Raw genomic sequence first — 26,519 nt, forward strand, 5'->3', positions numbered from 1 at the left:
CTGCTGAACCAGGATCCCAGAATATCACTGTGAAAAGGCAAACACCATCTTGGGCCTCACAGAATTTACGTACTTTTTTTACTTACCAGTAAAAAGGGCAGGTGAAAAATAACTGAACAGCCAAATAAATAACTCCCAATAATCATGAGTGCTATAAAGGAAACAAGTTTTTTTTTTTAATTGAAGTATAGTTGATTTACAATGTTGTGCTAAAAAAAAAAAGGAAACAGCCTCCGAAGATGAGTTAATGAATGATTAACCTCGGCCCTCACTGCATACCTTCACATTCTCCCTTATACCGACTTTAAATAACCAAGCTCATCACCTGTCGGACTGGCAAGGATGAAGAAAATCTGAATACACCTTGTTGCAGGAATATAGACAATACAGCACTCATAGTCACTGTTGATGAGGATGTCACTAGGGATGATATTTTTGGAAGATAACATCACAAAGGGGTCCTTCTGAGTAGAGAAGCCAGAGAAAATCCAGTCTGAGATTAAAGGAAAAGGCCAGGAGTCAGGTGCCAAGAGAGAAAGCACCCAGGCTGCATTGAGTGTGTGCAAAGGCTCCAAGTGCAAAAGAGTTGGTGTGATTTAGAGGGTCAGGAAGGAGGTAAGAGTGCACATAAGGAGCTAAGGGGGTGAGGCTGGGAGAATGGCCACAGCTGGGTCACACCAAGCCTTACAGACACCAAGCCTTACAGATTACAGCAAAGAGCCTGATTTGTGATTTAAGAAGATCCTACATCATTTAAGTCTATATTCACTAATACTTCTCAAAGTACATAAATCAGTAAGAATCTGAGAAATGCCCTGAGCTCCCCTCTAACTTTCTTACATCTCTGCCTGGTGCCCAGCAGTCCCGATGACAGTCTCTCGGAAAGTGCAAATACGCCCAGGGTTAGAATTATCGCCCTTCACTTCCCTGACATCTTTTGGGCTTTTCCACATCTCTACTGACCAAAAAACAAACAACTGAAATGATCATCCCCGAAGTACACTTCACTCAATGGAAAAAAAAATCAGTTAACAATTATTGAGCACTCTTTATACGCTTGGCCTTGGCCCAAGTGCCTTGCATACATTAACTCATTTCATCTACTCATCCTTCTCTAATCCAGGAAACTGAGGCAAAGGAAGACTCATCATTTTCACTGCAGTCACACAAGAGGTAAGTGGTAGAGTCCATGTCCTGGACCACCACACTGTAGTCCTCGCCACCAGGGGCCAGCGCGCGGAAATTGCAATCCTATCATTAATTTCACTAGGGGCAGAATTTTTTTTTAAGATTTATTTATTTATTTATTTTATTTATTTTTTAGCTGCGTTAGGTCTTAGTTGCGGCACGCGGGATCTTCGTTGAGGCATGCAGGATCTATTCTATCGTTGTGGTGTGCGGGCTCTTTTGTGGTGCACAGGCTTCCCTCTAGTTGTGGCGTGCGGGTTTTTCTCTTCTCTAGTTGTGGCGCGTGGGCTCTGTAGTTTGTGGCGTGTGGGCTCTGTAGTTTGCGGCACGCGGGCTCTAGTTGAGGTGCATGAGCTCAGTAGTTCTGGTACGAGGGCTTAGCTGCCCCACGGCATGTGGGATCTTAGTTCCCTGACCAGGGATTGAACCCGCATCCCCTGCATTGCAGGACGGATTCTTTACCACTGGACCACCAAGGAAGTCCCTAGAGGCAGCATTTTGAGAAGACTGGGAAAACGCTGTCTTTAACTGTTGTACATTCTACTTGTGCACAATTCATACTTTTTGCACATTAGACATCAGTACTCTTCAAACCACCTTTGCCTATCAAATATGAACTACTGAGATCAACTAATGCAGAAAAATCTTGAGAGAGCACATGGAAGTGCCACCTACACACCCACATTTGGTTTCTCTCACATTGTCATCACTGTGGCAGGCTTGGGTAACCATTGGAGTATTTCATTTTCCCCCCTCACTGTATTCTAAAAAGCAGTGAAAAATGGAAAAACAAACCCGTAAGTATTGATATAAAAGATATAAAGCACACCTTCACTACAACTAAGCTAAGGAAGAAAATCACTGCATATATAAAAATAATCATTAGTGTTGCTCAATTGCCCAGTGGACTTAAACTGGTCAAATGTTCAACTGCGAATAAAAAGACAATTTTACAAACATGCAAATAGAATATTGGAAATATAGGAAATGTGTCTCTGGCACAGTAGAGTTAAAGCATTGTTTATTATTTTTTGTTTGTTTCTTTTCCTTTCTGACAAGAGAACCCCTTTTTAAAATGTGATCTATCATTTAACTTTTGGGCACTTAGCTTTTATGTGAGAGTAGCAGACTAACTGTATTTACTGATTTTCTTCCTCATTGCTCATAAGACAGATGTTTAGATGGTAGATCATATCATATATCATATCCTATCCCCATTTGACAACTCAATGTACACTCACAAACATTCATAAACCCACTTTCCTGTTTTAACATATCAGAGTTCAGCATTTACAGAGATGTCTGCTTACCTTGAACTAGTAAGTACTGTCTTGCTTTCCTTTTGTTTTCACTGTAATAATCTTTGGATTTTGTTTGCCAGGCACAGATGTCATCTTTTTCCTTCACACATTCTTTCTTCTGGATTTCTCATCAAAACCTGAAACACAGAAGGGAGCAGCTCCTTAATTTCTGTAGGCATATAGGAAAGAACTAGACATCTCAAATCAGGGACTTCTAATTTATTTCTAATTTTCCTTTGATTGGCTACAGTTTAATCACAGTTTTAGAAATTCACCTAATTAGATGAGATTTAGAATAGAGCTATCTCAAAGTACAGACGAAAGGAGGCTCTCCTTAACAACTAAAGACCTGATACTGATTTGGCTTCTCACGTAATGCCTTTCATTGAATATAGAATGCTAGCCTCTGTCTCTGTAGGAGACGCTAAAGCACTAAAAGTTAGCTACAGTCAGTTGTAAAATCAAGGCTGTGAGAGTGGGAGAACTCAATAAAATATTACCTCAGAATCTGTGTTTCAGAATTGCTGAAACCAGGATGGTTTACTCCTGAATCTAGTTTTTAACAGATGTCAGTTGTGGAGAGAATGAAGCACGTGTCATGAATACTGATGAAATTTAGCATGTGTATTGCGCCATAAGATACACTCATTTATATGGATTTGTTATTCTGCCTATAAAAGAAAACAGCTTTTCCCCAGAAGCTCTCCTTCAGTCGGGAAGGACAATTCTCGCTTGTCAATTATGGGCCCAAACTGTTTTGCCCACAGCAGGGTGTGAAAACTGGACAAGAGGAGGAGGGCAGTGGCAGCAGTTGTGGTATTCATCATTCTGCCACGTGGTTCAATGCAACTCCACTGTTGCACCGTCCTCAACGGACCCCACAGCCCATCCCAGCTGACCCTCAACTCCTCTAGATGTGACACAGGTGTGAGGTGGAAGGTGGCAGCAGGAAGCAGAAAGAACTCAGTATGATTCCTTCACAAGCACCTTTATCTGCTCTCTCCTTACTGTTGCCATAGGACAAATCCATCTTTTCTAACAGGAACTGTAAGAGAGAATAACAAACCTGACTCCATATTGGGTTTATTCCTTTAGCTCTAACCCTTGTGCTTTGTTGCTTGTGCTTAGTCATGCTGTCTCTGTAAAAGAATGTTGTCTATAGCCTGAAATAGACATTATAGCCCATTCTCAAGGCTCCTACTTTTAAAGGTATAACACTTTTCCATTCATATAAAGATAAAAAATTGCAGAACAAAGAACAACATTGGTTGTGGAGGTTTATAGGAACATTACGACCAGATCTATGTAGACAGCTGCAAGAACAAAGGATTCTGGCATCAAGAAGTACGTAACCACCAACCACATCCGTTCCCCCTTTTGTATCAAAGTAGCCTGAATTCTAACTGGGGTAAGAAAGAAGGTTCTTTGGGACACTAGTCCACCATCCTCGCAAACTGCTGGCTTTCTGAATAAAGTCTCTATTCCTTGCCCCAACGACTTGTCTCTCGATTTATTGGTCTCTAGTGCAGCAAGCAGTATGAGCTTGGACTCGGTAACTAGATATTCTAAGAACTCATCTACAATGAGAGCATAGTGTAGGTTGGGAGTTTCTTGTAGGCAATCTTCTTCAATATCCTTTTAGGAGGAAAGTAGCTCTTAAAGCTAGTAAGAGGCTAATTTTATGTTAGGTGTTTAAAATTAAACATTAAAATATGAACTATGTTAAATCTACATAGTGAAATCTGATGTTGATAGGGTGTAATGTAGGTAGAGAGTGAGGGGATGGGGTAGTGGTTTGGGTCATCCTAAATCAGAATGAAGACCTCCCACACCCAGTCATCCCCTTGGTCCCCAAGACTATTAGGTAAAATACTGGGCTTAGATAGAATACACTAGGCATGTGTTAAGAGTCCAAGCCCCTACTTTACAGATTAATGAGACAGAGAGAGAGAGAGTGATTTGCAAAAGATTATGCACACAGGGAAAACTGGTGCTGGAATAACTCCGTATATTTTCTGCTTTATTGAACCATCTCTCCACAACTGTCATGTGTCCACTAGATGACAAAAGCTCCTTGTAAATAATGATATAACAAGCAGCATCTAGCATCAGGTATTAAGAACTGTTTAAGTCCCTTACTTATTTTAGTTGTGTTAACAAAGACTGAACAGCTTCTGTCAGCTCGGATCACAAGGACAGAAAAAAGAGAAATGAACGGATACCTCCCAATTGCCTAGAAAACTACCATTTATCGAGCACCCACCATAAGCCAGAGTTGGGTACACCACTTACGTGGCCTCTGATGTATCTAGAAACTCCGAAAATAATATAGGTTTTATTATATGGTGAAGATGAGGAAACTGAGTCAGGGAAATATAATCCCTTGTCTGAAGTTACACACAGCTAGTAAGTTTTTTGATTCCATGGCCCCATGCACAATGACTCCTGCCTGTAACAAACAGCACTATACACGAAGTAAATATGCATCAATTTGAAAACCCCAAAGCCTATGAATAGAAACAGAGTGGATGGTATTTGGAAGGAGATTAAAGAAAGGAAGGGAGAAAAGGCAAGCTAAGAGCGTTATGGAAATATATTCTACCATGACTCTTAACATGAGTGAGGGCTGTGTGTTAAGATCTTCGGACGTACCAAATACACAAATGCAATTAGAGCATATAACTTCACCCACAAATTTTAGTGAAAGATAACTTGTGCTATTAGGTATCTGAGGATGAGCAAAGAACTGCAAGTCTCAATGAATTAGGATGGATGAGTTACAATAACCCCATTATTTTTAAATAACAGAATCACTCTGGGAATGGTGAGATACCTGAAGGAACTGTGACTAACCAGGAAATGGGAGATTCAGGACAGCATCTCATGCCCCCTTCTTTAATTTGCCAAAGTTAACTGTGCACTCGATCCCCCAAAAATTAAACATAGAATTACTATATGATTCAGCAATTCCACTTCTGGGTATGTACCAGAAAGTACTGAAAGCAGGGACTCAAACAGATATTTGTACACCATGTTGATAGCTGCATTATCTGTTATATTGTTCACAATAGCAGAAAGGTAGAAACAACCCAAGTGTCCATAAACGAATGAATGGGTTAACAAAATGTGGTATATACATACAATGGAATAGTATCTATTCTTAAAAAGAATGAAATTCTGATACACGCTGCAATGTGACTGAATCTTTAAAACATCACAGCGATTGGAATAAGCCAGATGCAAAAGGATAAATATTGTTTGATTCCACTTGTATGAGGTTCCTAGAGTCAAATTCATAGAGAAAGTAGAACAGAGGTCATCGGGGGATGAGGGGACTGAGGAATGGGAAGTTACTGTTTGATGGTCATAGAGTTTCAGTATGAGCTGATGAAAAAGATTCTAGAGACAGAGGTGGTGACGGTTGTACAACATCGTGAGTGTACTTAATGCCACTGAATTGTACACTTAAAAATAATTACAATGGTAAATTTTAGGTTAAGTATATTTTACCACAATAATCAAAATGCTCAGAAAAAGAAAGGTGTGGGGGCATAACTGGAGGGATGGGGATAAATTGTTTAGACATCAGTTGAGCATCTCATTTTGCTAAAAGTGTGAGCAGCTGACAAATTCCTGGCTTCTTTAGATGACAATATCATAACTCGGAAGACAAAGGAAGCAACAGGGGCAAGTGTTATACTAGGAAGAACTTTTGGGCAATAGAGAAATGAAGCAAAAAAAGTGGTCACATCCTCTTGGAGTTCAAAGTAGTACCAGCAGCATCTACCCATCAACAGATGAATGAACAAAGAAGATGTGGTGTATATATATATATACACACAATGGAATCCTACTCAGCCATAAAAAAAGAATAAAATGTTGCCATTTGCAACAACATGGATGGACTTGGAGGGAATTATGTAAAGTAAAATATGTCAGACACAGAATGACAAGTACCATATATCACATGTGGAATCTAAAAAAAATACAACTAGTGAATACCACAAAAAAGTAACAGACTCACAGAAAAAAATTTCATTATGTTTTTCTTATGGAAAACCAATTGTTCCAACACCATTTACTCCTGATTCTCCATGTTTTCCACTGGGACTTCCAAGTCCTCCTGTATCATACAGAAACATCCATTTTGTTCAGCTCATCACTGGGCTCTCTATTCTGCCCCACTCATCTATTTTTCTGTACCCTTTCACCAAAAACACAGTATCTTAATTACTAAGATTTTATAATAGATTTTGATAGTTAGTGGAGTCCTAACTCTTTTTTCTCCTTTTGCAAAACTCCCTTGTTAAATTCGTGAATTTTTACACTGCCACTCAAATTTTACAATGCTGTTGGGATTTTGCTTAGAACTGCGATGAATTTATAAATACTTTTTTGTAACCATTGATATTTTATGATATTGATCTTCCCCTTCCATGTATACGGTATATCTTGCCATTTCTTTAGTTCTTTTATGATTTCCAAGTATTTGAACATCTATTTACAATTTACTGTAAGTTTCTACATAATTTTGAGTGCTGTGGTGATTTTTAAAAAAACCCAAATCCAAAGATATCAACTCGGGGAGGAGAGAAGATGGCGGAAGAGTAAGACGCGGAGATCACCTTCCTTCCCACAGATACAGTAGAAATACATCTACACGTGGAACTGCTCCTACAGAACACCCACTGAACACTGGCAGAAAACGTCAGACCTCCCAAAAGGCAAGAAACTCCCCCCGTACTTGGGTAGGGCAAAAGAAAAAAGAAATAACAGAGACAAAAGAATAGGGATGGCACCTGCACCAGTGGGAGGGAGCTGTGAAGGAGGAAAGATTTCCACGCACTAGGAGCCCCTTCGCGGGCAGAGACTGCGGGTGGCAGAGGGGGGAAGCTTCGGAGCCACGGAGGAGAGTGCAGCCACAGGGGTGTGGAGGGCAAAGCGGAGAGATTCCCGCACTTCCCGCACGGAGGCTCGGCGCTGACCAGCACTCACCAGCCCGAGAGGCTTGTCTGCTCAGCCGCCGGGGCGGGCGGGGGCTGGGAGCTGAGGCTCGGGCTTCGGTCGCAGGGAGAGGACTGGGGTTGGCGGCGTGAACACAGCCTGAAGGGGTTAGTGCACCACAGCTAGCCGGGAAGGAGTCCGGGAAAAAGTCTGCAGCTGCCGAAGAGGCGAGAGACTTTTTCTTCCCTGTTTCCTGGTGCGCAAGGAGAGGGGATTCAGAGCGCCGCCTAAACGAACTTCAGAGACGGGCGCAAGCCGCAGCTAACAGCGCGGATCCCACAGCAACAGGGGCGCAGAGGGAAAAACGGAGAGACTCCCGCACAGAGGCTCGGCGCCGAGCAGCGCTCACCAGCCCGAGAGGCTTGTCTGCTCCCCCGCCGGGGCGGGCGGGGCTGGGAGCGGAGGCTCGGGCTTCGGTCGGATCGCAGGGAGAGGACTGGGGTTGGCGGCGTGAACACAGCCTGAAGGGGTTAGCGCACCACAGCTGGCTGGGAGGGAGACCGGGAAAAAGTCTGCAGCTGCCGAAGAGGCAAGAGACTTTTTCTTGCCTCTTTGTTTCGCAGCGCGCAAGGAGAGGGGATTCAGAGCGCCGCCTAAACGAACTCCAGAGACTGGCGCGAGCCGCGGCTATCAGCGCGGACCCCAGAGACGGGCGTGAGACGCTGGGGCTGCTGCTGCCGCCTCCAAAAATCCTGTGTGCGAGCACAGGTCACTCTCCACACCGCCCCTCCCGGGGTGCAGCCCGCCACTGCCAGGGTCCCGTGATCCGGGGACAACATCCCCCGGGAGAACGCACTGTGCGCCTCAGGCTGCTGCAACGTCACGCCGGCCTCTGACGCCGCAGGCTCGCCCCGCCTCCTCTGTACCCCTCCCTCCCCGTGGCCTGGGTGAGCCAGAGCCCCCGAAGCAGCTGCTCCTTTAACCCCGTCCTGTCTGGGCGGGGAACAGACGCCCTCAGGCGACCTACACGCAGAGGCGGGTCCAAATCCAAAGCTGATCCCCAGGAGCTGTGCGAACAGAGACGAGGAGGGGAAATCTCTCCCAGCAGCCTCAGAAGCAGTGGATTAAAACTCCACAAACAACTTGATGTGCCTGCATCTGTTGAATACCTGAATAGACAACGAATCATCCCAAATTCAGGAGGTGGACTTTGGGAGCAGGATATATTAATTTTTCCCCTTTTCCTTTTTTTTTGTGAGTGTATATGTATATGCTTCTGGGGGAGATTTTGTCTGTATAGCTTTGCTTTATAATAGCTTTATTTTACTTCACTATATTATAGCCTCTTTCTTTCTTTCTTTCTATTTTTTCTCCCTTTTACTCTGAGCCGTGTGGACGAAAGGCTCTTGGTGCTTCAGCCAGGCATCAGGGCCGTACCTCGGAGGTGGGAGAGCCAACTTCAGGACACTGGTCCACAAGAGACCTCCCAGCTCCACGTAATACCAAACGGCACAAATCTCTCAGAGATCTCCATCTCAACATCAAGACCCAGCATCACTCAATGACCAGCAAGCTACAGTGCTGAACACCCTATGCCAAACAACTAGCAAGACAGGAACACAGCCCCATCCATTAGCAGAGAGACTGCCTAAAATCATAATAAGGCCACAGACACCCCAAAATACACCACCAGACGTGGACGTGCCCACCAGAAAGACAAGATCCAGCCTCATCCACCAGAGCTCAGGCACTAGTTCCCTCCACCAGGAAGCCTACACAACCCACTGAACCAACCTTAGCCACTGGGGACAGATACCAAAAACAACGGGAACTACAAACCTGCAACCTGTGATAAGGAGGCCCCAAACACAGTAAGATAAGCAAAATGAGATGACAGAAAAACACACAGCAGATGAAGGAGCAGGGTCAAAACACACTAGACTTAACAAATGAAGAGGAAATAGGTAGTCTACCTGAAAAAGAATTCAGAATAATGATAGTAAGGATGATCCAAAATCTTGGAAATAGAATAGACAAAATGCAAGAAACATTTAACAAGGATGTAGAAGAACTAAAGAGGAACCAAGCAATGATGAAAAACACAATAAATGAAATTAAAAATACTCTAGATGGGATCAATAGCAGAATAACTGAGGCAGAAGAAAGGATAAGTGACCTGGAAGATAAAATGGTGGAAATAACTACTGCAGAGCAGGATAAAGAAAAAAGAATGAAAAGAACTGAGGACAGTCTCAGAGACCTCTGGGACAACATTAAACGCACCAACATTCGAATTATAGGGGTCCCAGAAGAAGAAGAGAAAAAGAAAGGGACTGAGAAAATATTTGAAGGATTATAGTTGAAAACTTCCCTAATATGGGAAAGGAAATAGTTAATCAAGTCCTGGAAGCACAGAGAGTCCCATACAGGATAAACCCAAGGAGAAACACGCCAAGACACATATTAATCAAACTGTCAAAAATTAAATATAAGGAAAACATATTAAAGGCAGCAAGGGAAAAAAAACAAATAACACACAAGGGAATCCCCATAAGGTTAACATCTGATCTTTCAGCAGAAACTCTGCAAGCCAGAAGGGAGTGGCAGGATATACTTAAAGTGATGAAGGAGAAGAACCTACAACCAAGATTACTCTACCCAGCAAGGATCTCATTCAGATGTGATGGAGAAATTAAAACCTTTACAGACAAGCAGAAGCTGAGAGAGTTCAGCACCACCAAACCAGCTTTACAACAAATGCTAAAGGAACTTCTCTAGGCAAGAAACACAAGAGAAGGAAAACACCTACAATAACAAACCCAAAACATTTAAGAAAATGGGAATAGGAACATACATATCGATAATTACCTTGAATGTAAATGGATTAAATGCTCCCACCAAAAGACACAGACTGGCTGAATGGATACAAAAACAAGACCCATATATATGCTGTCTACAAGAGACCCACTTCAGACCTAGAGACACATACAGACTAAAAGTGAGGGGATGGAAAAAGATATTCCATGCAAATGGAAATCAAAAGAAAGCTGGAGTAGCAATTCTCATATCAGACAAAATAGACTTTAAAATAAAGACTATTACAAGAGACAAAGAAGGACACTATATAATGATCAAGGGATCGATCCAAGAGGAAGGTATAACAATTGTAAATATTTATGCACCCAACATAGGAGCACCTCAATACATAAGGCAAATACTAACAGCCATAAAAGGGGAAATCGACAGCAACACAATCATAGTAGGGGACTTTAACACCCCACTTTCACCAATGGACAGATCATCCAAAATGAAAATAAATAAGGAAACACAAGCTTTAAATGATACATTAAACAAGATGGACTTAATTGATATTTATAGGACATTCCACCCAAAAACAACAGAACACACATTTTTCTCAAGTGCTCATGGAACATTCTCCAGGATAGATCATATCTTGGGTCACAAATCAAGCCTTGGTAAATTTAAGAAAATTGAAATAGTATCAAGTATCTTTTCCGACCACAACGCTATGAGACTAGATATCAATTACAGGAAAAGATCTGTAAAAAATACAAACACATGGAGGCTACACAATACACTACTTAATAACGAAGTGATCACTGAAGAAATCAAAGGGGAAATCAAAAAATACCTAGAAACAAATGACAATGGAGATACGACGACCCCAAACCTATGGGACGCAGCAAAAGCAGTGCTAAGAGGGAAGTTTATAGCAATACAAGCCTACCTCAAGAAACAGGAAACATCTCGAATAAACAACCTAACCTTGCACCTAAAGCAATTAGAGAAAGAAGAACAAAAAAACCCCAAAGCTAGCAGAAGGAAAGAAATTATAAAGATCAGGTCAGAAATAAATGAAAAAGAAATGAAGGAAACAATAGCAAAAATCAATGAAACTAAAAGCTGGTTCTTTGAGAAGATAAACAAAATTGATAAACCATTAGTCAGACTCATTAAGAGAAAAAGGGAGAAGACTCAAATCAATAGAATTAGAAATGAAAAAGGAGAAGTAACCACTGACACTGCAGAAATACAAAAGATCATGAGAGATTACTACAAGCAACTCTATGCCAATAAAATGGACAACCTGGAAGAAATGGACAGATTCTTAGAAATGCACAAACTGCCGAGACTGAACCAGGAAGAAATAGAAAATATGAACAGACCAATCACAAGCACTGAAATTGAAACTGTGATTAAAAACCTTCCAACAAACAAAAGCCCAGGACCAGATGGCTTCACAGGTGAATTCTATCAAACATTTAGAGAAGAGCTAACACCTATCCTTCTCAAACTCTTCCAAAATATTGCAGAGGGAGGAACACTCCCAAACTCATTCTACGAGGCCACCATCACCCTGATACCAAAACCAGACAAAGATGTCACAAAGAAAGAAAACTACAGGCCAATATCACTGATGAACATAGATGCAAAAATCCTCAACAAAATACTAGCAAACAGAATCCAACAGCACATTAAAAGGATCATACACCATGATCAAGTGGGGTTTATCCCGGGAATGCAAGGATTCTTCAATATACGTAAATCAATCAATGTGATACACCATATTAACAAATTGAAGGACAAAAAAACCATATGATCATCTCAATAGATGCAGAGAAAGCTTTCGACAAAATTCAACACCCATTTATGATAAAAGCCCTGCAGAAAGTAGGCATAGAGGGAACTTTCCTCAACATAATAAAGGCCATATATGACAAACCCACAGCCAACATTGTCCTCAGTGGTGAAAAACTGAAACCATTTCCACTAAGATCAGGAACAAGACAAGGTTGCCCACTCTCACCACTATTATTCAACATAGTTTTGGAAGTGTTAGCCACAGCAATCAGAGAAGACAAAGAAATAAAAGGAATCCAAATCGGAAAAGAAGAAGTAAAGCTGTCACTGTTTGCAGATGACATGATACTATACATAGAGAATCCTAAAGATGCTACCAGAAAACTCCTAGAGCTAATCAATGAATTTGGTAAAGTAGCAGGATACAAAATTAATGCACAGAAATCTCTTGCATTTCTATACACTAATGACGAAAAATCTGAAAGTGAAATTAAGAAAACACTCCCGTTTACCATTGCAACAAAAAGAATAAAATATCTAGGAATAAACCTACCTAAGGAGACAAAAGACCTGCATGCAGAAAACTATAAGACACTGATGAAAGAAATTAAAGATGATACAAATAGATGGAAAGATATACCATGTTCCTGGATTGGAAGAATCAACATTGTGAAAATGACTCTACTACCCAAAGCAATCTACAGATTCAATGCAATCCCTATCAAACTACCACTGGCATTTTTCACAGAACTAGAACAAAAAATTTCACAATTTGTATGGAAACACAAAAGACCCCGAATAGCCAAAGCAATCTTGAGAACGAAAAATGGAGCTGGGGGAATCAGGCTCCCTGACTTCAGACTATATTACAAAGCTACAGTAATCAAGACAGTTTGGTACTGGCACAAAAACAGAAATATAGATCAATGGAACAGGATAGAAAGCCCAGAGATAAACCCCCACACATATGGTCACCTTATCTTTGATAAAGGAGGCAAGCATATACAGTGGAGAAAAGACAGCCTCTTCAATAAGTGGTGCTGGGAAAATTGGACAGGTACATGTAAAAGTATGAAATTAGAACACTCCCTGACACCATGCACAAAAATAAACTCAAAATGGATTAAAGACCTAAGTGTAAGGGCAGACACTATCAAACTCTTAGAGGAAAACATAGGCAGAACACTCTATGACATACATCACAGCAAGATTCTTTTTGACCCAGCTCCCAGAGAAATGGAAATAAGAACACAAATAAACAAATGGGACCTAGTGAAACTTAAAAGCTTTTGCACAGCAAAGGAAACCATAAACAAGACCAAAAGACAACCATCAGAATGGGAGAAAATATTGGCAAATGAAGCAACTGACAAAGGATTAATCTCCAAGATTTACAAGCAGCTCATGCAGCTCAATAACAAAAAAACGAACAACCCAATCCAAAAATGGGCAGAAGACCTAAATAGACATTTCTCCAAAGAAGATATACAGATGGCCTACAGACACATGAAAGAATGCTCAACATCATTAATCATTAGAGAAATGCAAATCAAAACTACAATGAGATATCATCTCACACCGGTCAGAATGGCCATCATCAAAAAATCTAGAAACAATAAATGCTGGAGAGGGTGTGGAGGAAAGGGAACACTCTTGCACTGTTGGTGGGAATGTAAATTGATACAGCCACTATGGAGAACAGTATGGAGGTTCCTTAAAAAACTACAAATAGAACTACCATACGACCCAGCAATCCCACTACTGGGCATATACCCTGAGAAAACCATAGGTCAAAAAGTGTCATGTACCACAATGTTCATTGCAGCTCTATTTACAATAGCCAGGACATGGAAGCAACCTAAATGTCCATCGACAGATGAATGGATAAAGAAGATGTGGCACATATATACAATGGAATATTACTCAGCCATAAAAAGAAATGAAATGGAGGTATTTGTAATGAGGTGGATGGAGTTAGAGTCTGTCATACAGAGTGAAGTAAGTCAGAAAGAGAAAAACAAATACAGTATGCTAACACATATATACGGAATCTAAGGAAAAAAAAAAAAAGGCCATGAAGAACCTAGTGGCAAGACGGGAATAAAGACACAGACCTACTAGAGAATGGACTTGAGGATATGGGGAGGGGGTGGGGTGAGATGTGACAGGGTAAGAGAGTGTCATGGACATGTATACACTACCAAATGTAAAATAGCTAGTGGGAAGCAGCCGCATAGCACGGGGAGATCAGCTCGGTGCTTTGTGACCACCTAGAGGGATGGGATGGGGAGGGTGGGAGGGAGATGCAAGAGGGAAGAGAAATGGGAACGTATTGTATGTGTATAACTGATTCACTTTGTTATAAAGCAGAAGCTAACACACCATTGTAAGGCAATTATACTTCAATAAAGATGTTTAAAAAAAAAAAAAAGAAAATAAATACGATGCAATATAAAAAACAAAAACAAAAAAAAAAACAAAGATATCAACTCATCCCTCTCTCAGTGTAGCTCTGCTAGGACTTTCTATTACACTTAGAATGAAATTCAAATTCCTTACTCTGGCATGATTATAGTATGTGGCTTGGCACTGTTTTCCACTTAAACTTTATATTGTGTCTTCTGTTATTCATTCAGCTTTAGCCACACAAGTTTTCTTAATGTACCCCAAACTCAACAAGCTAATCCACCTTGGGACCTTTGTCCATGCAGCTTCCCTCTTCTGGAACCTTATTCCCCAGGTATGCCCCTGGCTGGTTTCTTCTTACCATTAGGGTCTCAGTTGAGATGTCATCTCTGAGGGACCATCCCCGTCCACAAGAGAATGGCCCTCTGATCACTCATAATGGCACAGCTCCTTTATTTCTTCACAGCATTTGTCACCATTTGAAGTTATCTTGTTTAACTCTTTATTGGTGTTTCCCCATAGTAGACTAGAAGTGCTACATGATCAGGGACCCTGCTGACTTGTTCTCTCCTGTGTCCTCAGCACCTCAAACAGTTTCTGGTACACACTAGGTGTTTTCCAATGAATATTTTCTGAATAAACGAGTAAGTGAATAAACAAACTAACTCTGATCTCCCCTGAGCCCCCTGGTTGTTCCTTCTGTGTCCTCTTATATCAACTAAGGAGTATTCCCTTTCTCCCACTGGCCATACACACACTAGCAAACTAAATAATATTACATAGATATTTCTAGTCTCTCAAAGAAACAGCTTAACTGCACAAATACTTATAATGTGTTTAGGAATTCTAAACATATCTATGGTCTGTGTATCCAGGTTTCTAAGTGTCTTAGAACAGAAAAAGCCCCACTCTCCCATTCATCCCATTTTTACACCTAAGAGATAACCATTAACAGTTTCTCTGCATGGAAACAGAAACTTTTTATCCATGTACAAACAGCTATACATCTATCCATCTATCTATATATCTATCCATCTCTCTATTTATCCAACACAGAGAAGACAATTTGAATGATAAAATATAAAAAGTTTTATTCCTCTTGACAAAGTATTATTTTTCAGTGGATCTGAGTTTAAGAAGTCAGATTCCCAGTCCCACCCCTAGAGGTTGTGATTCCATAAACCTGGGTTGAGGCACAGGAGTCTTCATTTTCAGCAAGTACCCTAGATAATTCTGATGCGGTAGTCCAAAAACCATTCTTTAAGAACTACTCACCTAGATCAAGGCAATTTAATGCCATCCTTACTTAAGAACCACGGGGAAGAAGCAAAAAGAAGAAAAGACCATTCAGCCTCCCAAACACCAGGGGGCAGATGGAGCCACATGTATGCTCAGTGACAAGATGTGTCACAGGCGCTTTACTCAAGAATTTGGGGGGGGGGGGGGCTTCCCTGGTGGCACAGTGGTTGAGAATCTGCCTGCCAATGAAGGACACACGGGTTCGAGCCCTGGCCCGGGAAGATCCCACATGTGCGGAGCAGCTAAGCCCCTCCTCCACAACTACTGAGCCTGAACTCCAAAGCCGGCGATCCACAACTACTGAGGCTGCATGCCACAACTACTGAAGCCCGCGCGCCTAGAGCCCATGCTCTGCAACAAGAGAAGCCACTGCAGTGAGAAGCCTGCGCACCACAAGGAAGAGTAGCCCCCGCAGGCGGCAACTGGAGAAAGCCCGCGCGCAGAAATGAAGACCCAATGCAACCAAAAATAAATAAATAAATAAATAATTTTTTTTTTTTTTAAAAAGGGGGTAGCAGATCCTTGTGCCTCCAGTGAGACCCCCAAGAATGTGAAGTACTTATGAAGCCATATAAACAATCAGGGAAGCAGCTCAAAACTGGTAGTGAGGAAACCTGGGTTCTAGACTCATTGCTGCCCTGGGCCTCAGTTTCTTCATAGGCAAAATGAGAAGTTGGTGCAGATCAATGAACAAGTTCCTTCCAGCCCTTTCAGTTTATGAGAAACTTCAACATCTCATGGAGTTCTTCATGATTGGGCTATGGCTGAGTTTTATTTTGTACCTTCCAAAATTTTTAGGATGAGCATATATTATTTTTATAATGGAAAAGAAAATAATTCAAAACATTTTAAAAGATAACATTTCTCACTGTTACTCAGACATTATTTTCACAAGCTAAGATGCTTGTATTCCAGTGCTAAGCTCACTACTTTACTGCCCATGAATAGAGAACAAACAACAAGGTCTCCACACTTGCTTATCCAACAGACTGTTTGAAACAAATTTAAAACTTGCTTTAAAAGGCAAAACTGGATCTGTGACTCTCTACAAGATGATAAACATGGAACTAAACAGCCCAAAGAGCCAATCTCAGCCAAAATCACATACCACATAGAGAAATTAGCAATACTTAAATATTTAATAATACCTCATAATTTTTTTAGACTTCTGGGTTTCAAGATTTCTGACAAAGTAATTCACAAGCCATAATTAACAAAAATAGGCAACCTTCTCGAAAGTCTCCCAGAGCAAATGTAAATTCATCAGCACCCTCTCCCTGCAGTGAGCATGTAGTGAATAGTGACATACCAGCAGTAAACAACAGAAGCCAGAGAGGTTTGGATCTTGCCCTGAACTGGTGTCTGCTGAAAATGGCTTTAGCGAAAGAAGGTTGTGATTAGAAGTTAACATTTCCAGCACCCACTTATTAGCATGTCTAGCGAATCAGAGAAGGGAGATGATATAGTCTTTACGACCAGAGAGTTCCCATCACAGGATATTTATAAATACTTACTGCTGTTTCAGTCTTCAGAGTAATTCGGTCACTGCTCTAATGGCAGACAAAGGATGCAGACACCGTAAGCAGTCACTCCAGGTGGTCTCCTAAGAAAGACTCCCATCACCTCTTGGTTGCTCCAGCCATAAAACTATGCATTCTTTTTCTTCATCACCCCACTTCCCATTCATCAAATCCCAGCAGCACTACCTCTAAAACACGTTCCCTCTACTTGTTCTTCTCTCCTTATTTCCAATGCCATTCCTAGTCCAAGCCACCATCATGTCTCCCGTAGACTACTTCCACAGCCTTCATGCTAACTGGCCCCCTTGACCCGGGCCCGAGTCAATTCCTTCTTCTCATGGTGGCCATATTTATATATTAGATCATTTCCCTCCCCCACTTAAAACTCTTCAGGGTCTCCTGATTTTCACAGAATAAAACATAAACTCCATCCCCTCTTCACCTCTCAAACCTTATGTCATGACAATCTTCCCTTCACCCTCAGTACTTCTCGCATTGGCCTCCTTTTCCTTCCTTCCTTTGCCAAGCCCGTTCTAACTTGCCGTCCCCACTGCTTACTTAGATCACTGCTTCTCCAGCTTGTCCCACAGCTGGCTCCATCTCATCGTTCCAACCCAACACACATGACCTTCCCTGCCCACTATATCCTAAATACTATCAACCTATATTTGTGTTTTCTCTCCCCCTATTTATATCCTGTAGGATCCTGAAGTCACATTGTTTGATTGCTGGTTTCCTCCCCCACAAAGAGAATGTAAGCTCCATGAGGAGGAAGATCTTGCTTGTCTTATTCAGTGCTAAAGCCCCAGGGCCTAGAACAAAGCACATAGTAGATACCCAGTGACTTTTTGTCAAATGAATGCGTGTGTTGCTTCAGATTAAATCAGGGCCCAACTTTTCAATGCTCCTTGTCCATTCAGAGTTAAAAGTCAATTCCTTGCCCAGAAGACAAGTTGTTAATTTGCAGAAGGGACATCTCTCTACATATGTAAATATCTTCGGTGTTACCCACAACTAGTTTAGCCTCCGACATAGAGTTCATTGCTCTGGAAACAGAAGATTCTTCGAAGATGTCAAATGAAACTTAAACCTAGCTGACAAGCTAAGATGACTCATACAGTGTGTCTTGACTTGGGGGAACAATTGTGTAGGTTGTCACCGCTGGAATTGAAGGGCTCAGAGTCTGAGTGGGTTGATCGGTATGTCACACGGACTGAGGCAGGCGGATATTTTTAAAGTGCTAAGAAAATTTGCTAGGATTCTCTGTGCTCTGGCCTGGCGTTCAGTATGGGGAGAGTTCATTTGGGGCCCAGGTAAGAGGAACAACTCTCTGAAATTTTAGATGGGGCACCATTTCAAGGTAATTTCACTCTGATTTGCAGAGTGAACTACAAAGTGGGAGTGACAGCCAATTTTCTGCAGAGTATCATGATTCAAAAATCACTTTTACACATTCATCATCTCTTCTGTTCCTCAGGGCAATTCCAAAAGCTTGGCCAAATGTAGTAATTATACCTATTTTATATATGGAGTATGCGAGTCACGATCCCACAATGAGTAAATACGGAAACTTGATTTAGAATCAAGATCTTAGGTCGTCTAGAGATGTTAATGAACCAACAAAAGAGATACTGCAAACGGCATTTTCAAAATCAACTTTTTTGAGGTATAATTTACATACAATAAAATACTCCCATTTTAAGTGTTCAGTTCACTGGATTTTGACAAATACATATATTCCTGTACCTACCACCACAATTAAGATATAGCACGTTTCATCCCCAGAAAAGTTCCTTCATGTCCCTCCATACTCCATTCTCCCCTTTACCTCCTACCTCTGCCCCAGGAAGGCACTGATCTGCTTCCTATCACTGTATATTGACGTGCTTTTTCTAGAATCTCATACGAATTAAATTAGACAGTCTGAATTTTTTCCGCATCTGGCTCCTTTCACTCAGCATATTTCTGAGATACATTCATATTTTTACACATATTAGTAGTTTGTTCTTTTTTATTGTTTTGTTTTATTTTACAGTATTCTATTGTATGGCTATACCCCAATTTGTTTATCCATTCATCTACTGATGGATATTTGTCGGGTTTTTTTTTTTTAATTGAGGTATAGTTGATGTACAGCATTATATATGTTTCAGGTGTACATCATAGTGATTCACAATTTTTAAAGGTTATATTTCATTTATAGTTATTACAAAATATTTACTATATTCCCTGTGTGTACAATATATCCTGGCAACTTATTTTATACACAATAGTTTGTACCTCTAAAACCCCTATCCCTATCCTGCCCCTCCCCCCTCCCCCCTCCCCTCTCCCCACTGGTATGCCCTGGTTTGTTCTGTTTATCTGTGAGTCTGTTTCTTTTTTGTTATATTCAACTAGTTTGTTGTATTTTTTAGATTCCACATATAAATGATATCATACAGTACTTGTATTTCTCTGTCTGACTTATTTCACTTAGCATAATACCCTCCAAGTCCATCCATGTTGTTGCAAATGGCAAAATTTCATTCTTTTTATGGCCAAGTAGCATTCCACTGTGTGTGTGTGTGTGTGTGTGTGTGTGTGTGTGTATCACATCTTTTTTTTCTGTGAATACTTTGGAGTGGAATGGCCAGGTCCTATGATAAGGGTATTTTTAATCTTATAAAAACTGAAAACTGTGGTCCAACATGGTTTTTTACAATTTTACATTCCTCCCTGCAATGTATGAGAGTTCCACTTGCTCCAGGTCCTCACCAACACTTGGTATTGTCAGTCTTTTAATTTTATCCATTTTGATAGGTATGAGGTGGTATTTCACTGTGGTTTGAATGTGGGTTTCCTTGAGGCTAGTAATGTTGAGCATATTTTAACATGCTTATTGCCCATCTATATAACTTCTGCAAAGGGCAGTTTGAGAGGTAAGAGATATAAGTAATTTTATCGCTCATGTGCAAAAACTTGCTTTATTTTAGAAACAATTTTTGAAAAATAAAACCTGGAAAAAGATTTATAAAAAGACTTATAAAATATTCAGATTATAAAAATCAAATATATTTAGAGGCTAAACTAAAAATAATGAAAGCAGTAATATGGTAGAAAATATCCACATTTTATTTGCTTTGTATTTTTTACTATACATTCATCTAATGCTCTAAGAACCTAGGGGACCTGAATTTGCAGGAAGGGGCTGAGATTGAATTAACTTGATCTCAGCAAAGGGAAAAGCTTTGCTCTTTTCACTTCCAATTACTCTTTCTTCCCTAGACTTCATTTTATAGATCATGGGCTCAATTATTCACTGTATCTTTTTATATCTAGTCTCATAAAACTGTAAGGTGAATCATTACAAAATTAATATTCAACAGGCTTTATATAACTCTGCTTAATGCAATGTATAACTCAGATTTTTATCACCGCAGGCCTCTCAAGATCTATAAATATGACTCAATTAATAAAACATCATGTATTTAACTCTAACAATCCCATCACAACCTCAACACCGCAAAACCACTAAATTTAAACTAGACAACCAGACAGACACTGATGACAGACATGGACTATATAGAAAAGGCCAAGCTCTGTATGAAGAGTCCCATGATGACAACCAAGGTCATGTTCTAACGCATTTGTTTTGAGAAACTCATAGTTGTAATAAAACTGAGCTTATTGTGCTTCTAGAGCACTCACACAGAAACCGCTCTGAATTTTTTATACCATACGATCCCAAAAGAGTTTCTCACTCTTAAATAATCATCACCTCCCAGGTGCAAAAAAAAAAAAAGCTGATGAATGCATCTACTAGATACTACCTCCTAACCCCCGACCAAATAAATGTATATAATTTCCAGCCCAGAAGGAATCTTACAGATCTTTCAGTCCAATGATCACATTGTATAGAAAAGGAAACCAAGGCTGAGACAAGGGAAATTACCAGCCTAAGGTTAGACAATCTGTTAAAAACAGCTGGGTATTAAATTCAGATCTTCTAACTCTGACTCCAGATTCACTGTCTTGTGATTTTTTTTTTCTTTTTAAGACTTTTCCCTCTGTTTTCAATAGTTATATAGGTTCAATGTAGAAATTTTTGAAAACTCAGAAAAGCACAAAGAAAAAAAAATCGCTGAATTGCCTCTAATCTCAAGACTCTGAGACAATCACTTTCAAACTCTGGGTGGGGCAGTATGATGCAGAAGCTAAGAGGGCCGCTTTTGGAGTCACACACTTGGCTTCATATCCTTGCTTATATGTTTAACAAGCTTGTGACCATGGAGAAGTTACTACACCCTCCTCAGCTTCAGTGCCCTTGTCAGTAAAATGGGGCTGACAGGGACACTCATCTCTTAGTGCTGTTGTGAGAATGAGGTGGGATGGAATTTGAAAAGCATTGCACACACTTCCTGGCAGTTAGCAGACACTCAATAAACATTAGCCATCATGTAAAGATGTGGCACATATATACAATGGAATATTACTCAGCCATAAGAAAGAATGAAATAATGCCATTTGCAGCAACATGGATGGACCTAGAGATGATCATACTAAGTAAGTCAGACAGAGAAAGACAAATATCATATGATATCACTTATACGTGGAATCTAAAAAAATGATACAAATGAACTCATTTACAAAACAGAAAGAGACTCACAGACTTAGAAAACGAACCTAAGCTTACCAAAGGGGAAAGGTGGGGAGGGAAGGATAAATAAGGAGGTTGGGATTAACATATACACACTACTATATATAAAATAGATCAACAACAGGATCTTCTGTATAGCACAGGGAACTCTACTCAATACTCGTAATAACCTACACGGGAAAAGAATCTGAAAAAGAATAGATATATGTATATGTATAACTGAATCACTCTGCTGTACAGCTGAAACTAACACAACACTGTAAATCAACTATACTCCAATATAAAATTTTTAAAAAAAGAAAGGCAGAAAAAACCACATTAGCCATCATGATTTTATCCTTTTGGACACTGATCTATGCATATGTTCTTATTCTTTAAAAGGAGTCAATAAAGTCTGTGGCTTTATTTCACCTAATAGTACAACTGCCAGGAAAAGTCATTCCCCAGTTGCCTTTTCCACTACAGGAAACTAGCCCAAAGAAATCCAAATGTAAACAGCTGTCTGGAGAGCCAGATACTGGTGTTCTAACCACTGAGAAGTTCCCACAATCCAGCAAATATCTCAGAGTTTTGGGTAATGTCCCAAGAAACAAGGCTGCAGCCCCCTTCCCTACCAAGTCCTGATGATGACCCCCTAGTGGAGCTTCAGAAAGAATATGGTCCCTGGCCAATTCCCTCAAAGTCTCAGCCCATTCAGAGCTCTGCCACCTCAGTGTTGCCAGGAACCAGAAGGGCTCAATGACCTTTCCACACCAGGGTCATCTCAGAGGATGGTTTGCGATATCATCATGACCACGCTGGTGACTTCCAGCTAATGCAGGGAAGGCTTTTAAGAATAAAAACTGTCCTACTGTGATTTCTTCTCTTCTCCCTAGCCTGCACAAAAAGAGAAAAAGGACTGTTTGCCTGGCAATGGTCAGTGACTGATGAGTGACAGTGTAAGGAGTGCTGTGATAAGGTTTATGAAGCTGTACCCTGGATCAATGGAGAGTAAATTGTGATTGATTAGCAATGTCTGCAATGGAAGACAGCAACAGCAGGGTGGTACGTATGCCATGTTGCTGTCCTTTCTGATCTATTTCAATGTCCTCAATTTTATAGATAAGAGAACTAGGTTCATGACAATGAAGAAGCATGGCTCATTCAAGGTTACAGAGATAGTAATGACAAAGCTGAGACCAGTAACCACTCCTAATGCTTTGTAGCTCAGTGTTCTTCTCTCCGTGCCTGGCTACCTTTCTTCTCTGGTGGGCAGGATGGTTTCCTGTCTTATAACCATTAGGTGGTCCTGGCATGATACAATCCATTCAGATACTTCTATGGCAAATAAGTTATGCCAAGATAATTTAAAAAACCCATCAGTCCCAGGTTTGCGCCAAGGCCCTGGCAGCAGCTAGCACACAGCTGTTATGAGGATGCATAGTGTATTTTGACAAAAGACAGGTGGTTGGTTTTGTCATGTAGGTGAGATAACATAAAAGCAGAAAGACAGACCGGCAGGGAAAGAGAGACTTCTTCCCCAGACTCTAAATGGATTTCTTTTTTGCATTATGGAGCTCTAAATAAATAAAATACAAAATGAATGTTTACAATATTTCAGTTGTTGAGAAAGCAGCTATAGAGCTTTATTCCAATTTGTATCCTCTCCAGGAAAATGGAATTCAACATGAATTTTATAATGGTGGGAGGGAGAAGGCACACTCGTTTATCACTAAATATCTTCAACAGACATTTATTAAGTGCTTACGAGGTGCCAGGCATGTGCGAGGCCCCAGGGACGCAACAGGGGTTGCAGAGAAATAGTTTCTGTCCTTCCATTCAGAGTCTATCGGGAAAGATGGACGATTAGTAAGCGTTGTAATAAGTGCACATATACAAACAAGAAGACAGGATTTAGGGTGCACCTGGGCTGGGGTGAAGGATTCTCAACAGGACCAGCATGCTGAACATGATTTGGAGCCACATAAAAAAAGAGTTCTGGAATCCTGTTTCCTGCCACTTACCTAGTGGGTAACCTTGAGCAAATCACTTAAACTTTTTACCCCGATTTCCTTATCTTGCAAAATAAAGCTGATAATTTCTACATTCTTTTTACCTATGCCAGGTATTGAGTTAAAGTTTATTAAGTTCCCAGGGGAACCTGGCACAGAGTCTGAGTTCAACAAATATTTGTCAAATGAATGAAAGAATTGTTATCAAACACACATTGGATCTTTAATAGCAAAAGGGGCACTTTGGCAGGGCAGAGAGTGAGGAAACACAGAGGAACGAGACGAGACGTTAGTCCTGTCTTCTACCTAGTTAGAGAGACTGAGAATATATACTGTACTTACACGCACGCACGCACACACACACATATATATGTATGTGTAACAAATATATGGCAAAGTTATAAAGAACCATATTTGACGTGGCTGAGTAGGGAGAGCTCTACAGCGGGACTCTCCCTTGAGCCACAAATGAGATGTCCGTATGTAATGTTCAAATTTCTAATAGCCATATTAATAAAAGTAAAAAGACAGAATAAAATATTTAATCCAATATAGCCAAATAATGTCATTTCGACGTGTAAGCAATATGAGTTTATTAATGTGATATTTTACATTCTATTTTTGTGTGTGTCCTAAGCCTTCAAACCCTGTGTGCATTTTATATTTACATTACCTCTCAATTTAGCCTGGCCACACTGCAGATGGTCAGCAGCCATGGGTGGCTAATGGCTTCTGTACTGGACAGAAGTTTGGAGACAGGAGAGTTTGTTGAAGACAGAGGCACTCAGGTGGGCTTAAGGAGGAAGTGGGGCTTGAATAGGATGGACATTAAAAGCCCTGACTTTGGGTGTTTTTAAGAGCTCTCTCCGGGCATGAAGGCTTTGGTTGCAGCACCTTCTAGAAGTCTCCTTGACCTGGTGCGTTCTGCCACGAGAAGTTTCTGAATCTACTCCCTACTGGTGCAGATGCCACACTTGGATCTGGTTCATACCCTTTGCTGGCACCTCTGACTCCCACACTGCCCTTTCCTTCCCGGCACCCCTCACTTGGCACAGTGGCTGGTGTATGGGAAGCGCATATACGTAAAAGTGACTTCTTCGTTGCACTCTGTGGCTCTAAATAAACAAAACACAAAGTGAAGACTTGAGATAGCCAAGCTCTGGCTTCCAAAGCCACTAGGCCTGACAGAGCCCCCGTTTGCCCTCCAGCCACAGAGAGTTAGGAGGTGAACAAATGCCACAGCCACTCCTAGCAGAAAACCGACGGGGGCACACGCTCCAAGTGGGCAACAGATGGGCACACGGTCAGGCTGTGGGGCAAGCATTTGGCAGAGATGTACTAAGAAAAGGAGGAGACAACAGTCTGAAAATGGCCAAGTCCGCTTCCTAAGGCGAGATGGAGTAGGGAGACCCACGTGGCCAGGAAGCGTGTGGTGACATGTACTAAAAAAGAATTTAGGTGGTGAATAAAACAGGAATGAGAAAGATGGATGTAAGAGGAGGAGGGCAGACACCCAGAAACCAAGAGTCATTTTACAGGCTGTCCCCCCAACAGCTTGGGACACCCTCAATTAAGTAAGCCTCTGAAGCGTCCCCTCCTCTAGAGCCTAGGCTGGGTCACGGTGATGGCTGGACCCACATCTGCCCTCCTTCTCCTCAGTCCTGTCTCGCCCCAGAGTTAACATCCAGGCAGCAAACTCAGGCAAGTAAATAAGTAAGGAAATGGCTTGGAGGAGGAGGGGCATGCATTCTCCCCAAGCTCCCTGCTGTGTCCCAAGCACAGAGTCACTATCGGTTTGAAGGAGGAATTTCTTAGTGGCCGCTAATCTTAGCTCAATAATATCATTATCAGAACACACGTCCCTTGTGTAGAAGAAGCCCCCCACGACCCACCCACTGTCAGCAAGCGGCAGTATGACCCCAGTGTGCAGTATGACCCCAGGTCTTGCAATTTTTCCAAAGTTTTAAATATAGATTTTCTGTGACATTTTCCACTTTTAAAATGTTTGGAACTATGTCGATAAATGTTTAAATACTGTGCTGGGCCACATTGTGTGAGCCAAAGAAAGCAGACCGCGGGGCTGCCGGCTTGACATTTCTACTCTAGTTCAAAGAGACCCGGTTGTGGTCTGGCTCCACCATCATCAGGCCATTCTGAGGCTTAATTCAGATCATGCACGTGAAGGGCTTACCAGAGCTTCTGGCACATGGTGAAGGCAGTTAATAACTGGTGTCAGCTAGCTCTACAGAACTTCTGAGATTTATTTCTAACTATTACATAGGGAGCAGATCACAGGAAACCCCTGAAGACAAAACATCTGAAACTGGGCTCCTCTCCCACGAATGATTCCCTATCTCTTTATTTCTGTTTCACGGCTTAGATTTATGCCACTTTCATTTTACTTTCTCAATTCATGAAACTCAGTCTGGCTGCACAAAGGAAGCAAGGGGGAAAAAAAAAAAAGGTCAGGTGAAAGTGCAAGTTGGTATAAGTTTTCTAGAAAGTACTTTGGTAATGCTTAGCAAAAGACCAAAAAAATTTGTATACCTTTTGACTCAGGGATTCCACTTTAAGGAATTTGAGCCCAAGTAAAAAATGATGGTTTTTCATAAAGACTTAATCCTAAAAT

The 26,519-nt window shown here is 41.1% G+C and overlaps 1 protein-coding gene across 1 annotated transcript in view; it reads right to left on the bottom strand.

Moving 5' to 3' along the window:
- FRMD4B (FERM domain containing 4B) overlaps positions 1 to 26,519 on the bottom strand; it is a 347,737-nt gene that overhangs the window by 228,634 nt on the left and 92,584 nt on the right. The window contains exon 2 of the mRNA XM_059940166.1: positions 2,499 to 2,626. The gene's annotated coding sequence lies outside the window, so the exon portion shown is untranslated. The remainder of the gene's footprint in view (positions 1 to 2,498; positions 2,627 to 26,519) is intronic.

The sequence above is a fragment of the Balaenoptera ricei genome, chromosome 11 (assembly GCF_028023285.1).
Source record: "Balaenoptera ricei isolate mBalRic1 chromosome 11, mBalRic1.hap2, whole genome shotgun sequence".
NCBI classification, from domain to species: domain Eukaryota; kingdom Metazoa; phylum Chordata; class Mammalia; order Artiodactyla; family Balaenopteridae; genus Balaenoptera; species Balaenoptera ricei.